This window comes from Callospermophilus lateralis, unplaced genomic scaffold (genome assembly GCF_048772815.1).
Source record: "Callospermophilus lateralis isolate mCalLat2 unplaced genomic scaffold, mCalLat2.hap1 Scaffold_66, whole genome shotgun sequence".
Taxonomy (NCBI): domain Eukaryota; kingdom Metazoa; phylum Chordata; class Mammalia; order Rodentia; family Sciuridae; genus Callospermophilus; species Callospermophilus lateralis.
This window is the reverse complement of record NW_027514882.1, coordinates 3,343,330-3,359,129: the sequence shown is the minus strand read 5'-3', so window position 1 is coordinate 3,359,129 and position 15,800 is coordinate 3,343,330. Positions and strand designations below refer to the sequence as shown.

Sequence of the window (15,800 nt, the reverse complement as noted above, 5' to 3'; positions counted from 1 at the left end):
CTCAGGAGGCTGAGGCAGGAGGATCACAAGTTCAAAGACAACCTCAGCAATTTATCAAGGTCTTAAGCAACTTGGCAAGACCCTGTGTCAAGATAAAATATAAAGAGGGGCTTACCTTGCATGCACAAGGCTCTGGGTTCAATCCCCAGCACCAGGAAAAAAAAGGGGGTAGGGCTGGGGATGTGGCTCAGGGTTAAGCACTCCTAGGTTCAATCCCTGGAACCCATAAGAAAAAAAAAAGAAAAAATGAAATATATCACTATGATGCAGGATATTGGTAGTCAGGAGGCTACGGTTCAAGTGTAGAGGGCATAAGCTCTATACTTTGTGCTTAATTTTGCTACAAAGCTAAAACTGCGATATATAAGAAATCTCTATTTTTTTAAAATGAATTGTCACACCCATTCGCAGGAGTATGGATCTGTCACCTGTGTTTTTTAGTTTAAAACCTAGAACTTCTATTTTCAAACTGGGACCATATTTCTTCATTGTTCACTAAATATTAAACAAGTTTCTTGTAGTTTTCCTGAAGATGTAGATGCCCTTGAGTCTAGGTACCAGAATCACTTAAACCTTCCCTCAAGTGTCAGCTATAGTAAAAAATCTAAAGTTAGTCACAAAAATGTTCTAGATTAATCAGATTGTATATGCAAAATCATGCTATGAATCAGTGGAAAAGGCAAAAATGGGAGAATGTAAGACTTTAACATGTTTTTTCTTCCTTCTTTAATAAATAGAAATTTAGAATTAGCTCCCAGAAGAGAAGTTTTGGTACTTTAGGTAATTAAAGACAACGTTTGATTTTCTTCAGTTGCCCATACACTCAGTTTAGAACATTGATTTGTAAACTTCAAAAGGTAATTTGCTTTTGATTTTCATTGTTTCTGAGATTCATTTTCTCCTAGGAACCTGTGGCCTGAATTTACTCAACAAGGCTGTTGGGTTTCTGCCATGTGTTTTAAACAAGAACAATGCTTGTATTCTGGACCACACGGAAGGAAGCAGTCATTGCTTTGATTTTTTTATCAAGTAAAAGATTTTAAAAGTTAAAATTTGGGGCCCAGCACAGCGGTGTAAGCCTGTAATCCCAGCTGCTCCGGAAGCTGAGGCAAGAGGATCTCGAGTTCAAAGCCAGCCTCAGCAAAAGCAAGGCACTAAGCAACTCAGTGAGACCCTGTCTCTAAATAAAACACACAAAAAAGGCTGGGGATGTGGCTCAGTGGTTAAGTGCCCCTGGGTTCAATCCCCAGTACCAAAAAAAAAAAAAAAGAAAAAGAAAAAAAATTAAATTTGGGAGAAAATGGGATATATTCTTAGAACCAGTAGTGGAGGCTCTGAAGTTTCCTGTCAGGATTTAATTAGTTAGTGGTCAGCATTTTCATAAACTATGTTTGTTTGATGTTTGTCTAGTGACTGTTCACATATGAAAGAGAAGGTGACACCAGTTCCCTCCATGAGGAACAGCATTTTAACCCAAACTCTCGGGAGCCTCCCGGTTGGGGATTACTTAGATATTCCTGCTGGTGTCCAGTAAAATGAATCTGGAGTTTTCTAATATTCAGGAAGAAGATGGAGTCCAAAGGGAATGTTTTTATCAAATGGATCTGGGAAATGGAGTGTCCTGAGAAAGTCTGAGCTCAGAGTACCCGAAGCCCCAAACTGAGGCAGGGGTACCGGCTGCCAGGAGACTCAAGCCCGAGCACCCAGCGTCTCTGTGCTGCGGGGTCTGGGGGAGCTGGTAGAGCAGCTCCTCCCACCAGGTCCTCTACCCAGCCTGGGCAAAGGTTTTTGCCTCTCCAATGTCACAGAATCAAGGACTCATGTGTTTGTTTTCATTTGTTTATTTTCTCATTAAACAACATCCCCTGTTTTTGTCTATGGGTAAAAGTCAAGTGTGATTTTTTTTTATGTTGGCTTCTACTGAGGAGGTGAAATCTCCCTTTTTCTTCTATCCTCTTGTTTGATTCTTGCTCCACCAACTAGAATGCGAGTGTCTCTGCAAGTGTCATTTGGAGGTTCACTAGGAGGGGACAAAGAAGGACAGGAAGCCACGCAGGGCTCTCCTGCACCCTCCCTTGGGCTTTGTTTCTTCCCTCTCCTCCGGGTCCACGCTCTGGGCTCCAGCACACTAAGCCAGTCTGAAGGGGTTGTTGCTTCTGGGGGCGCCCAACACCACCTTCCCCAGCAAAGGCTGCAATCCGCTCCTCTAGATTCTTTTTGCATTTCTCACATTTCCTTCCAATGATCTGCCAAACGTTTCTCGCACACCACCACACAACTCACACTATATTAAAATAAAATAATAATAATAAAAAGATATTGTGTCCACTAACAACTAAAAAAATTAAAAATTCTCTTTTTGGTACACTGATATCTCTAAGTTTATAACATACAATAATGTGTTGCATAGTGATCTTTTAGTCAGTGATGGTCATTATATACAACAGCTACAATATATAGCCAAGGATTGTAGTAGTATATAATAAAAATATCAGTAAACAGTATGATATTTACAAAAATATGCCTGTCATTTAATGAGGCATTTTATGCAAATACTATACATTACAAGAAGTGATATAATTTTTGTATGACTGTTATATATCTCAGATTTACCAGAGCACACATGAAATTTTATTTGTCTATCAAAGCTCAAAAATTGGACACCACTGACACATTAATGGCTATTACTGCAGATTAGTTTACTTTGAATATTTTATTATTATTATTATTATTATTATTATTATTATTATTATTATGGTATCAGGTATTGAACTCAATACCGGATACCAAAATAATAATAATAATAATAATATACCTGATACCATAATAATAATAATAATAATAATAATAATAATAATAATAATAATTATCAACCCCTGAGCAACATCGCCAGGCTTTATTTGCATTTTATTTAGATACAGGCTTTCACTGAGTTGCTTAGCGCCTCACTTTTGCTGAGGCTGACTTTCAGTGTACAATCCTTCTGCCTCACCCATCTTGTTAGTTTCACAAGATTCTTACCCCTTTTTTCTTTGACTATCCTCTCATGTTGTTCATTGCCGGACTCAGCAGTTTTAGGTGTGCTTCTTTTCATATTTTGACACCATTGTCAGCAGATCCAAGATCTTAAATTAGATAGTCTTTAATACACAGTTTCTCATTTTGACTTCTTGGTTAAAGATTAGTTTCCAACTATAGGTAGATGCAAACTATTATTGAATTAAATAGTTTTTATTTGAGTTTCTTTACAAAAGTCTTTTTTTTTTAAGTCACTATATTCTCAGGTTGGAATATTAACAGGAGATGCTTTTAGGGTAGCTGGCACCTGATGGACCAGCCTCAGCCGGTCGCCACGCCTTCCCCAGGGGCTGCGAGGGCAGGCAGGTGGGAGGCAGGCAGGGGCACCTTGTCCCCATCCCCCCCCATGACTGCCCAGGTAGAGCCTGGAGGAGCCATGTGCCCAAACGAGGGCTGTTTTTGGTTGCAGGCACCGCTGCCCCTAGTGTGCCAAAACGGGTGTTGCATCCTGGAGGCGCTGTGGAGCTGGGGAGTTAGGGTTTGGGTGGGGAGGGTGGTAAGCGGTGGGAGAAACGCTGAGTCCTGGGAGAGAAAGGAGGTGCTCCAGCGCCTCCGGAGAGCTCGGGAGACAAGTCCCAGAGCGCAAGGCGGGCGGGGTCGGCAGCCCAATGCGCAGGCTAGAGGTGAGCGCTAAGGCCCAGCTGAGAGGCTGGGGCGCAGGCTGGCCCTCACTTGAAGAGCGAGTGCCTGCCCCCCTTTTGGTGTTGGAGAGAGCCGAGGCTCTGGCTCTTCCGAAGATAGCCACGCTGAGCTGAAAAGGTGACTCCCAAGAAGGTGGATTCTTTGAGGGAAACTCTTTGAGGCTGCAGTGCAAGTGGGAGATGGTCGAGGGAAGGGACTCGGGAAGTGATTGGGATGTGTGGAGGTGAAATGGAGTGTCCAAGCCCACGGGCTGAGCCTTTAAGAGGAGGAGGGGAGCCTTGACTCTGCAGGCAGCGGCCTGAATCAGTGCCAGGGGCGAGGGGCACCCTGGCACTGGGTGATGGGAAGGAGTTGCAGCGGGCAGGGCCAGGGGGTAGGCCTCGGTGGGAGCGGGGAGCTGGGGGCAGGCCGAGGTGGGGGGCTGGGAGCCAGGCCGCTGAGGCGTGGATCTAGGCTCTCACCTGACTTAACTTTTTGGGTGGGGGCATGTGTGCTGGAGGCGCGCCTGGGCTGGCCAGGGGCCAGAGGAGCTGACCCATATTTCTTTAGCTTCTCCCTCACTTGTTCTCCAAAATAAATTAGGCACAAATGCTTAGTCCTGTGAGGTATCTAGTGTCGAGTGGCCTTTCTTCAGCCTCCTGCTGTGAAATGAAGGCTGGGCTGTGCCTTTCTGCTCCTCTCACTGCTCTTGAAAGGGTGGATGTGTGGAAGTTTGAACAGTGTCCACACCAGGAGGAGTACCTGTCTGGGCGTTCACTGAAGTCTTTACTCTGGGCACTGCTGCTGTTTGCAGAAGGCCCAGAGGGCAGGGAGAGACACTCATTTCACAGCAGAAGTTGAGAATCTCACTTTGGTGACTGACTCCCATGGCACAGGCAATTTGCCTCCTGCGCAAGAAATTATTTCAAAGTATATGAGATATTTTTCTGCACTAATATAATATTTAACTACTTTTTGTAGTCTTTATGTCATCTAGTTCATGTTCTTTTTTTGGCCAGTAATTTTTTTTTCTTATTTACACATAAAATCGTGCCAAAGGTACCTTTTGTAACCTTCTCATCCCAGCTAGCTCCTGCCTGGTACTTGAAACAGCAATGCCTTTTTGTGCTCTGCAACAAAGAGATATCTATATCCAAAGAGTATTAAGTTAATTTAAAATAGTATATATAAATTAGCACTTTAAACTAAAAAAAAAGGCATTTGGAATAATAGACTGAATTACAAAGAGACAGGCCTGCACTGTATTTGTAATTCTCTTAGAGACATAGACTAGAACAGGCACCACATGAAGTCAGATTTTTAATTTGTAAGATGAAGTAGTTACTTTGCTGTACTCTAAGATCTTTTTAGCTCAAAATTGTATTTATGGAGTTCTTGATGCCTAAAAAATGTTTCTTTATGAAAAGCACTAATTGCTCTCAACTAATCTTTTATTCATTATAATTAAATTATTCCTTTTTACATGGGATTTAAAAAAAAGAAATTATTAAATTTATTTGAAGACATCCGAATAACATTTGTTTATGCAGTCTGCCTATTTTAATGTTACTATGACTTGCAAAATTGAAAACTGCAGAGGAATTCTAAGTCAATGGAAGAATCTCTAAAGTTTTTTAAGGACGTTCATCTCAAAATGTGGTTTTAAAATTAGGTACTTCACCATCTGACACAAGAAGAGAAAGATAAGAAACCAAATAAAATACTAGCAAACTCTGACAGAAACTCTTTCCAAAATTAGACTTATTAATCTTCACATGAGAGACTCCATTTTCTGCAGAGGGTTTACTCTTTAATATACAAGACTCCCTCTCCTCTCCACTAAACTTACTAAGAAAATTACACTGGTTTCTTGGGGCTTCTGCCCAAGTTTCTTCCTTATGAACCACTGACATTTCTGCAAACCTCCTCTAAATATTGTGATAGATACAAGTGGCTTTTTATTTGGAAAAGTAGTTGTGATTTAGGATTATCAGTGAAAGCCCATGGGGCTTTATTGAATCATGTCAACAGCTGTTTGTAATAATGTGTACTTTGCTGGCCACAACATAATGTATAAAACAATGTTTTAAGTTGGAAAAAATATGTTTTTTTTTTTGTAATTTATCAGCATTATTATGCCACAAAATAATGCACTCTTATCAGTAATACAGAGCTCTTTGTGAGCATTATGTGTTGTAGGTAATAAATTCAGTCTTTTCTCTGGCCTGCCAGGAGAGTTGTAAAGCAGTATATAGTAGTTCACCCTCGTGATGATAAATAACTTTAGTATGTTCGTAGGCTCTAGATATCATTTATTTCTAAGGTCTTAAAGAATAGTGTGCTCTAAATGGTTATGGAAATATTTATATTGGCTCTCACTCTCCTTGGTAATGTTTCAATGAGTGATATGATCAGATAACAAGTGGCAGTATTTCTCAAGTATTGATATTGTGATATCGCCTGTAGTTTTATTGACTGCAGTAGCTGATTTTGTCTTAATTGGATCTGTATTTCTTTGTGTCTATTTTTAATATGATTTTTTTAAGTGGTTTATACACGTGTGCACCTGTTCTAAGTGATATCACCCTTCTTTCTCAGTTATTTTTGCATGGATCAGAAATAATAAATCCTTACTGTTCTTGTTTTATCCTCTTGAAAAAATACAGACACCCTTATAGGAAATGTTTCTCTTGAAAATGAAAAAGCCATCAATTCTTCACCACTTCATGTGTTCCAAATGGTAACAAGATGTCTGCATTGGTAGCAAACCCCAATTGATTATATAAATAGAAGTTAGAGACATATTTACATAAACTTTGTGATAATAACCAAGCTTTCTGTGTTTATTAATTTCTCCTATAAAAACAGTAAGGGTGGTGATTTGTGCATAGGAAGAAAAATTCTGACATTAAATCATCCTTTTGGCTGAGAACATACAACTGAATTTTAACATGTTACAATTTTCTCACAGGAAAACAAAGAAGAAATAAATTTATAAAAAGCAATTTATTGAAAGTAATAGTTTTTCTAAGAGGGGAAAATATTTCATTTTTTTTAAACTGCATAGACAAATTCTGAGAAAGTACTTACGCACTTTCTTTTTTTATATACATTTTTGGATGTTGATGGGCCTTTATTTTGTTCAATTATTTATATACAGTACTTATGTGGAACCTTGTGCCTCAAAAATGCTAAGCAAGTGTTCTACCATTGAGTCACAATCCCATGTCCAGGCAAAAGCCCAGGTCTTTCAGCTCTTTCTTGATGTGTAGAATTTCTCACCCATGCCTCTGCTGTCTTGATCTAAGTATTCCTACATCTACTTCACACTGATACAGTAATTTGATTCACAAAAAACACAGTACCATTTACTGCAGCATAACAGCATGGTTTATAACTTAAGTTCATTTTAAGCATTCAAGCTAATTAGAGTCATGAAACTATTAGAATAGTGCCTTTTAATTCACTTGTATATTAACCTATATAAGAGGGGTGCGATTTTTACACAAAAAAAATCCTGAAAAATATTTTGACTGAAACAGGTGGAAAATAATAGTTGAGGCCCACTTCTCTTTTGTGTTGCACTAATATTAATGCAGATACCATTAGGAGCAGCACACTAGCTGAGCTGAATAATTTCTAAGACAGTCAGAATTTATATAATACAGGGCCTTCTAGACCACATCAGTTTGACTTCTTTAGAAAGAGAATGTGTAAGCCATGGAGCTCACAAGACATGACATGGCTCATCTGCATTCCACATGGCTTGTGTGGCCTTGGTTCAGCAGCAGAAGACCCTCAACACTGGCTCCCACAGAAGAGATTGCTGCAGTCCAATATTGGGATTAGTAAAGTGTAGTGAACTATGGTGACAGCAATTTTGAAGACATATTCCTTCTGTTTGCTTCCAGCAAAAAGACAATAAAGAAAATATAAGTTCAAAGTCCTTTTTTCATGAACTCCTCTTTGTTTTGCTTTATGAACATACCCTATAAAAGAAAATAGAATTCTAACTGTGGGGGAAAATCTGGACCTCCAGTGATTCTTATAGAAGAATAGGAAATGTTGACGCCAAGGGTATGCTATCAAATACTTAGCATAGGACTGCCTACTTCTTTGAGAGAAGGCTCTGTGGTAAATAGAAAATACTGGTCATATCCTTTATTTTGGATTCCTGAAGGCTAGAGTTTTATTTGAGATCCATTGTGCTTTGAAATGTAATCCTCTTAGCATCCCTGCCATAGGTTTATATGAAAGGTGATTTAAAATACTGTGGTGGGCTAACCTCCATTGATTATTTTGATGGGAAATATTTTTTAATAAAAAAAAAATTTAAAAATGCAAATACTCTTTAATAGGGAATTTTATACACTATTGAGTAATGGCTTCCTTAAAATGATTTTATTCAAACACACCTTTTATTTAAAATATATAAATAGCTGGCTTTTTGAAGTCAGTTATGTAAAAAATTCAGACACTTCAAAATAAAAGTAGAAAGGTAATTCACATCATATTTTCTACAAAAAAATTTTATTTACCATTTTGTTTAGAAAAATATAAAAGAAGCAAATTATTTCATATCAATATAAAAAGTTAACCTTAGATAAAACATATATACATATATATATACATTTATACATAGTGTTCTGGAATGTACACACACATTCTAAAATATATAAAAGATTTCATCAACTTGGAGAAAAATTCCAAAAATTATCTAGTATTGATATTATTTAATGAACTTTTATGGAAAAGAAAATACAAAATTATGTCTAAACTTATTAGAAATAGTTTCATGTGTTTATCTTTATCTTTATCCCAAGAAAATAAGTTTTTAGAGGTTTTTCAGAGCATAAATAACCTGTGATTCCTCACAGTCTTATTATGCATTCACTACTTTTCTTATTTCTAGCCTGGATATTGTCTCTAGTACTTAAGACATTTTCTTCATATGTAAATTGAATTTTTCACTTCTACCTATTTTGATTTACTTTCTTAAACACTCTTTGTATTCTGTTTTTGTCTCTCTCTCACACACAAAAAAATAGATTTAAATGAGAGAATATTTTACTTTTTTAACAAATGAATATATTTAACTTGCTTCAAAACTACTTGCTTTATTTCATAATATGTTACAGTTATTCCTGGGTATTACAAACTCCACAATGTGATATATAAAACATTTTCAACATATACAAATGTGCTTTCAATTTTTTTTTATTTTTAAATATTTTATTTCCTCTACGTTTGCTCACAGTCTTTTATAAACTAACTTTTAGATTTTATTCTAATATGTTATATATGATAGTAGAATGCATTGTAATTCATATTACACATATAGAGTACAATTTTTCATATCTCTTGTACACAAGATAGAGTCACATCATTCATGTCTTCATACATGTACTTAGAGTAATGACATCCATCTCATTCCTCTGCTTTCCTATTCCCATGCCCACATTCTCCCCCTTCCTCCCCACTGCCTTATCTAGTGTTTGTCTATTCCTCCCATGCTTCTCCCTCCTCTCCATTACAAATCAGAAATTTTACTAACAGAGAAAACATTCAGCATTTGGTTTTTTGGGGATGGGCTTACTTCACTTAGCATTATATTCTTAAACCTCCACACATTTATCTGCATGTGCTATAATTTCATGCTCTTTTAATAATGAGCAACATTCCATTTTGTATAAAAATGAAATTTTTTTTATCAATTCATCTACTGAAGGACATCACAGCATAGTACAAAGATGGAGCTACATCAATGTTTATAAAAGCACACTTCAAAAAATGATTTTAGCTATCAGATTATAAATGAATTTTCTAAAATCTGATATAAAGATATAAAAATTCTACTTTACATGGTTTCTACTGAACATTGTGGATGTGTAAGGTGTTGAATATTTTCTTATATATTTGTTATCAGAAATATTATTTCTTCTAATAAAATGCTTCTAAAATGAAAATACTAAATGGAGAAGCCAATAAAGTAATAGCCTTGCCTCATAATTTATTAGGTGTAAGACTTTGTGAATATTTTAGTATTTTTTAGTTGTAAAATCATAGCTAGATTTTAATTTAACCTAATGTTAGGTTTTCTAACTTAGTAACTTTATAAACTTTGATATATCACTTAAAATCTGGGAATCTCATCAATTTGATCTTCAATCAATCATTAATAATTGCTTTCAGATTTTCTGGAAAACTTGAAAATGCCCAATATTATTTTCCTAACTTATATGTTATGAAATAATTATTCAGAGTTCCTAAAGTAAAGTAGCCCTTAAAAACAGCAAGTGCTTTATACAATGTAGACATGTAGTGGTCATAACTATTGAAATCAGAACTACATGAAGCTTGGTTTGTATACTCCATCAATTCAAGTTTTATTAACAAGGAATAAGACAAAATTTTCATACTATTAAGAAGATCTCATAGCAGGACTGGTAGAAACTGAGGTCACTTATCTCCATGAAGTCCCAATATCACATCCGCTTATCACATCCACTACATTTGCAAAAAGGCATCTCATTATATCAAAACTGGTATATGAGATGTAACCTCACTAAGAGTCTCATCAAGCACAAAAAATTTTGAACACCATATATGGGAGGGGGGAAGCCAGGACCAGATCAAACAGAAACTGCTTGCATTAAGACCTGTAACCACCCTGGTGATGTAGCTGAACCCCCCAAAAGATCAAAGCATGAGTATTGTGGTTTAGAGATAAGTCTGCAAAAAGCTTAATTGTTCTAAGGCAAGGAAGCAATGTAAACCATAATTTTAACTATGTAGTTATAAATCACAATTTTGAACAGAAGGACAGAGTAACAGGCAGAAGGACAGAATTAAAGAACAGGATAGAGTTTTCACTCATAATAGAAGGCTTGACAATCCTTACCAAAGGGGTGAAGATGTGCCAGAAATTTTCCTTTATGAACATAATTTGTGGAAAGAGTGAGTTTTTCGTTTCTGGAGAAAATTTGGGCAGAAAGTATAAAATAAGAGAAGGAATAGCAAAAGCACAAAAGTCACAGAAGGAAGCTAGTAAGATGTTCAGTTATAGGGCTGGGGATACAGCTCAGTTGGTAGAGCAGTTGCCTCATATGCACAAGGCCCTGCGTTTAATCTCCAGTACCACCAAAAAAAAAAAAAAAAAAAAGGAAAAAAGATCTTCAGTTACTAACTTTTATTGTGTTTATCATGATGTCATTTAGAATTATGATTAGTATTATTATTAAAATCAGGAATTTAACCCACAGGTGCTAAATTACTAAGCAAAACCACAGCTATTCCTACTTTTTTTTTTTTTTGAGATTGAATCTTGCAGAATTTCTAAGACTGGCTTTGAGCTTGCAATTCTCATGCCTTAGCCCCTAGATCCAACAAATATTACAGGCGTTTGCCACCATATCCAGCTTAAAATTTTTTAAACTGCTTTTATTTTTATATATCAGGACTTCATCTGACAATGATTGTGTTTTCTTTTGCAAATGTTTGAATAGAATCTGTGCCTTATACCACAAATAACCTAAAAACTCACTCTATGTAAATATGGTATTATCTTGGCAAGAGTGGGAAAATTACTCTAAAGTTCTTGAAGTGACTATGTAAGAATGGTCAAGCATAATGTCAAATTGTTGATATTGTTCCTTAAGAAATTTGGAAAAGAATGTGGCACATTAAGTGAAAATTTTAATAAAATTAAAAAGCCTTGAAAAATGTGTCCCAGAGACTTGTGCTTCAATCTATTTGGAGTAATGTTTTAGACTGTATAGTTGAGAAAATAAATGTTGTTTAGAACCCCAAATCTCAGTGATTTATTTAATCAATGTTTATTTCCCACTCTAAAAAATCTAAAGTAAACAAAATCTAATGGTCAGGCAGGTCTCCTGGGTGGCTTACATCTGAGGTAGTTCTCAGAACTCTGGGATCCTGCATTTCATGGGTTTTATGGATCATTTTTCCTCTACAGTTTGTTAGTATCACAAGAGTACATGTCCCCATTAAAAATACCCATGTTAGTCTCCCAGGCCTTAGAAACCTTCATTCCATGGTGGTGTGCTATGGGAGAGGCATGCACATTCAGAGTCAGTTTTGGCCTTCAGCAAACTTGTTTGTGCTACTTGCCATCTTGAAGGTTTGTTCCCATCATAAATTATACTGAGGAAGTTATTTTGTTTGTGGAGAAAAATTTGAATTTTTATTTAACTTGCCTCTTGGCTGACTGATGTCTCTTAACCAGTGACGAATTTCTATTAATAATTTTACATGAATAATAAATGACAAAGCATATTTCATAAGATAAAATTATAAACAAGAAAAATAGAATGAGTCATTATGCCTTCATTAATATTGTCAAATGAGAAAGAAAATTAATGTATTTTAAATATTTGTCATTTAAAATTATTGTAATTTAAATATTATAGCAAATTGGGTAAATTTAAAACAAAGTTTCTTTATCTTAACACATATAATTGAAACTTCATTAACTTAAAGATTATATTTTTTCACACCTGAGCTCAATGAATCACAACTCATGAGGTGCAAAACTCAAAAATTATGCAGAAAATTTGTATATTAAAAACAAGATTAGGGCTGGGAATGTGGCTCAAGCGGTAGCGCATTTGCCTGGCATGTGTGTGGCACTGGGTTCGATCCTCAGAACCACATACAAAATAAAATATGTTGTGTTCGCTGAAAACTTAAAAAAATAAGTAAACGCGCCCGAGCGGCCTGCGGGCGGCCCTGCGGCCCCGGCAGGCGGCGCTGAGGGGGCCGAGAGCTAGCGGCTGCGGCCATGGCATGCAGGGTGGCCCGGACTAGCCCGCCGAGGCCAGGAGGCCCGCCGCGGAGGCGGGGGCGGGCGCGGCGGAGGCGGGGCTCGCGCCAGGCCCGCCCGCCCGCCGGGGGGAGCCGGCGGCAGTGGCCAAGGAGGCGGCGCGGCCGCCCCTGAGTAGCGCCCGCGCTGCGGCCCACGGGACCACGCCGCGACCGCCCCGGCCGGCCCAGAGGAGCGCTCGCAGCCGCCGCCGCGCGCAGAGCGAGGAAATGTGGGACATGTGGATTTGGAATATTAATTCATTTGAAAAACTGCTTTGGGGGTGTGAACGTGATTTCTGATGAAACTGGATTGGAGTAATTTTCATGATCTTTGTATATTTTTATATATATATATATATATATATATATATATATATATATATATATATATTTTAAAATTTTGCATTTGACTTAAAGTGCCATGAGAAAATTTGCATATTGCAAGGTGGTCCTAGCCACCTCCTTAATTTGGGTACTGTTGGATATGTTCTTGCTGCTTTACTTCAGTGAATGCAACAAATGTGATGAGAAAAAGGAAAGAGGACTTCCTGCTGGGGATGTTCTAGAGCCAGTACAAAAACCTCATGAAGGTCCTGGAGAAATGGGGAAACCAGTTGTCATTCCTAAAGAGGATCAAGAAAAGATGAAAGAGATGTTTAAAATCAATCAGTTCAACTTAATGGCAAGCGAGATGATTGCACTCAACAGATCTTTACCAGATGTTAGGTTAGAAAGGTGTAAAACAAAGGTGTATCCAGATAATCTTCCTACAACAAGTGTCGTGATTGTTTTCCATAATGAGGCTTGGAGCACACTTCTGCGAACTGTCCATAGTGTCATTAATCGCTCACCAAGACACATGATAGAAGAAATTGTTCTAGTAGATGATGCCAGTGAAAGAGACTTTTTGAAAAGACCTCTAGAGAGTTATGTGAAGAAACTCAAAGTGCCAGTTCATGTAATTCGAATGCAACAGCATTCTGGATTGATCAGAGCTAGATTGAAAGGAGCTGCAGTGTCCAAAGGCCAGGTGATAACCTTCTTAGATGCTCATTGTGAGTGCACAGTGGAATGGCTGGAGCCTCTCTTAGCAAGGATCAAACATGACAGGAGAACAGTGGTATGTCCTATCATTGATGTGATCAGTGATGATACTTTTGAGTACATGGCAGGCTCTGATATGACTTATGGTGGATTCAACTGGAAGCTTAATTTTCGCTGGTATCCTGTTCCCCAGAGAGAAATGGACAGAAGGAAAGGTGATAGGACTCTTCCTGTCAGAACACCTACAATGGCAGGAGGCCTTTTTTCAATAGACAGAGATTACTTTCAGGAAATTGGAACATATGATGCTGGAATGGATATTTGGGGAGGAGAAAACTTAGAAATTTTCTTTAGGATTTGGCAGTGTGGAGGAACTTTGGAAATTGTCACTTGCTCAAGTGTTGGACATGTGTTTCGGAAGGCTACCCCATACACATTTCCAGGAGGCACAGGGAAAATTATCAATAAAAATAACAGACGACTTGCAGAAGTATGGATGGATGAATTCAAGAATTTCTTCTATATAATTTCTCCAGGTGTTACAAAGGTAGATTAGGGGGATATATCATCAAGACTTGGTCTAAGACACAAACTACAATGCAAACCTTTTTCTTGGTACCTAGAGAATATTTACCCTGATTCTCAAATTCTACGTCACTATTTTTCACTGGGAGAGATACGAAATGTGGAAACAAATCAGTGTCTAGATAACATGGCTAGAAAAGAGAATGAAAAAGTTGGAATTTTTAATTGTCATGGTATGGGAGGCAATCAGGTTTTCTCTTATACTGCCAATAAAGAAATTAGAACAGATGACCTTTGCTTAGATGTTTCCAAACTTAATGGCCCAGTTACCATGCTCAAGTGCCATCACCTAAAAGGCAACCAGCTCTGGGAGTATGACCGAGTGAAATTAACCCTGCAGCATGTGAACAGTAATCAGTGCCTGGATAAAGCCACGGAAGAGGACAGCCAGGTGCCCAGCATTAGAGACTGCAGTGGAAGCCAGTCCCAGCAGTGGCTTCTTCGAAATGTCACCCTTCCAGAAATATTCTGAGACCAAATTTTTAAAAAAAAGAAAAAAAATAAGGATTGACTGGGCTACCTCAGCATACGTTTCTGCCACATTCTTAAGTAGCAAAAAAGGAAAAGTGCTTTCCTCCTCTGCGGGATGTAAGATTATCAGCCATTAAAACTCAGACTCCTCTAGCTTTTCACTAGCTATGAACCAGCCTTCCTGTCCAAGGACATGAAACTGCATAGTAGTGAGACTGTGCACACTGATGTTTACAAGATTGAAAGAGTCTTTCATCAAGAATCATGGAAAAGAATATTCAGACAGTGAAACAGTCAACAAAATGTGCTTTCTGGAGAGCTGCACCTTTTATGGTTTGCTTGCACATCAGTAATTTCTGCTGAGTGTGCTGTCAATGAAGAGATTACCAAGATTTTTTTCCTGATTAGAACTGGTAGCCAGTATATTAAACATTGACATAAAAGCAAATGAAAAAGAACTGAAACCAGATACAGAATCATGAAAACAACATTTTTACATTAAAAAAAACTATATTAAACAGGGTTTAAACAAAATTAAAACAGAACTATGAGAAGTACAATTTGTTATAGTATAGTATCAAATTTCTATATAGATTTTATACCTCAGTGGGGAAAAATAACTGATTCCAATGACGTTCATTTTATTTTCATCTGTGATAGTCATGGATGCTTTTATTTTCCTTGGGGTGCTGAAAATGAGCTGGGAGAAAAAGCTCTTTGAACATAGTTTTAATTTCTTTCTACAATATTTTTATTTGATTTGTGGGCTGTGGAATTGTGACTTTTAATTGCCTTCTAAAAAATGGAGAATTAACATGATGCCTGGTCTCAACTGAACAAGTTAGATATCTCAGTTGTTCTTGGGTCAACTGACTTACAGTCTCAGTCTTTTCTGTCTGTTTCTCTCTTTCCCTCCCTCCCTTTTCTCTCTCATATTCATTCTCTCTCTCTCTCTCTCTCTCTCTCTCTCTCTCTCCCTCTCCCTCTCTTTCTCTCTCTGTCACACACACACACACACACACACACACACATTCTTACCACATTTTCACCTTCCTAACTTGATTCAGCTGATTATGCTTAATACCCAAGATTCATAATACTGTACTACAGATTTGTTTTCACAGCAATAAATCTTCAGTTCTTTATGATTCCATTTAACAAAAGGCTTTCAAGGAGTG

General features: G+C 37.5%; 1 pseudogene; it reads left to right on the top strand.

Moving 5' to 3' along the window:
• Nucleotides 1–12,912: 12,912 nt before the first annotated feature.
• Nucleotides 12,913–14,637, top strand: LOC143640842 (polypeptide N-acetylgalactosaminyltransferase 1 pseudogene; annotated as a pseudogene).
• Nucleotides 14,638–15,800: the final 1,163 nt, after the last annotated feature.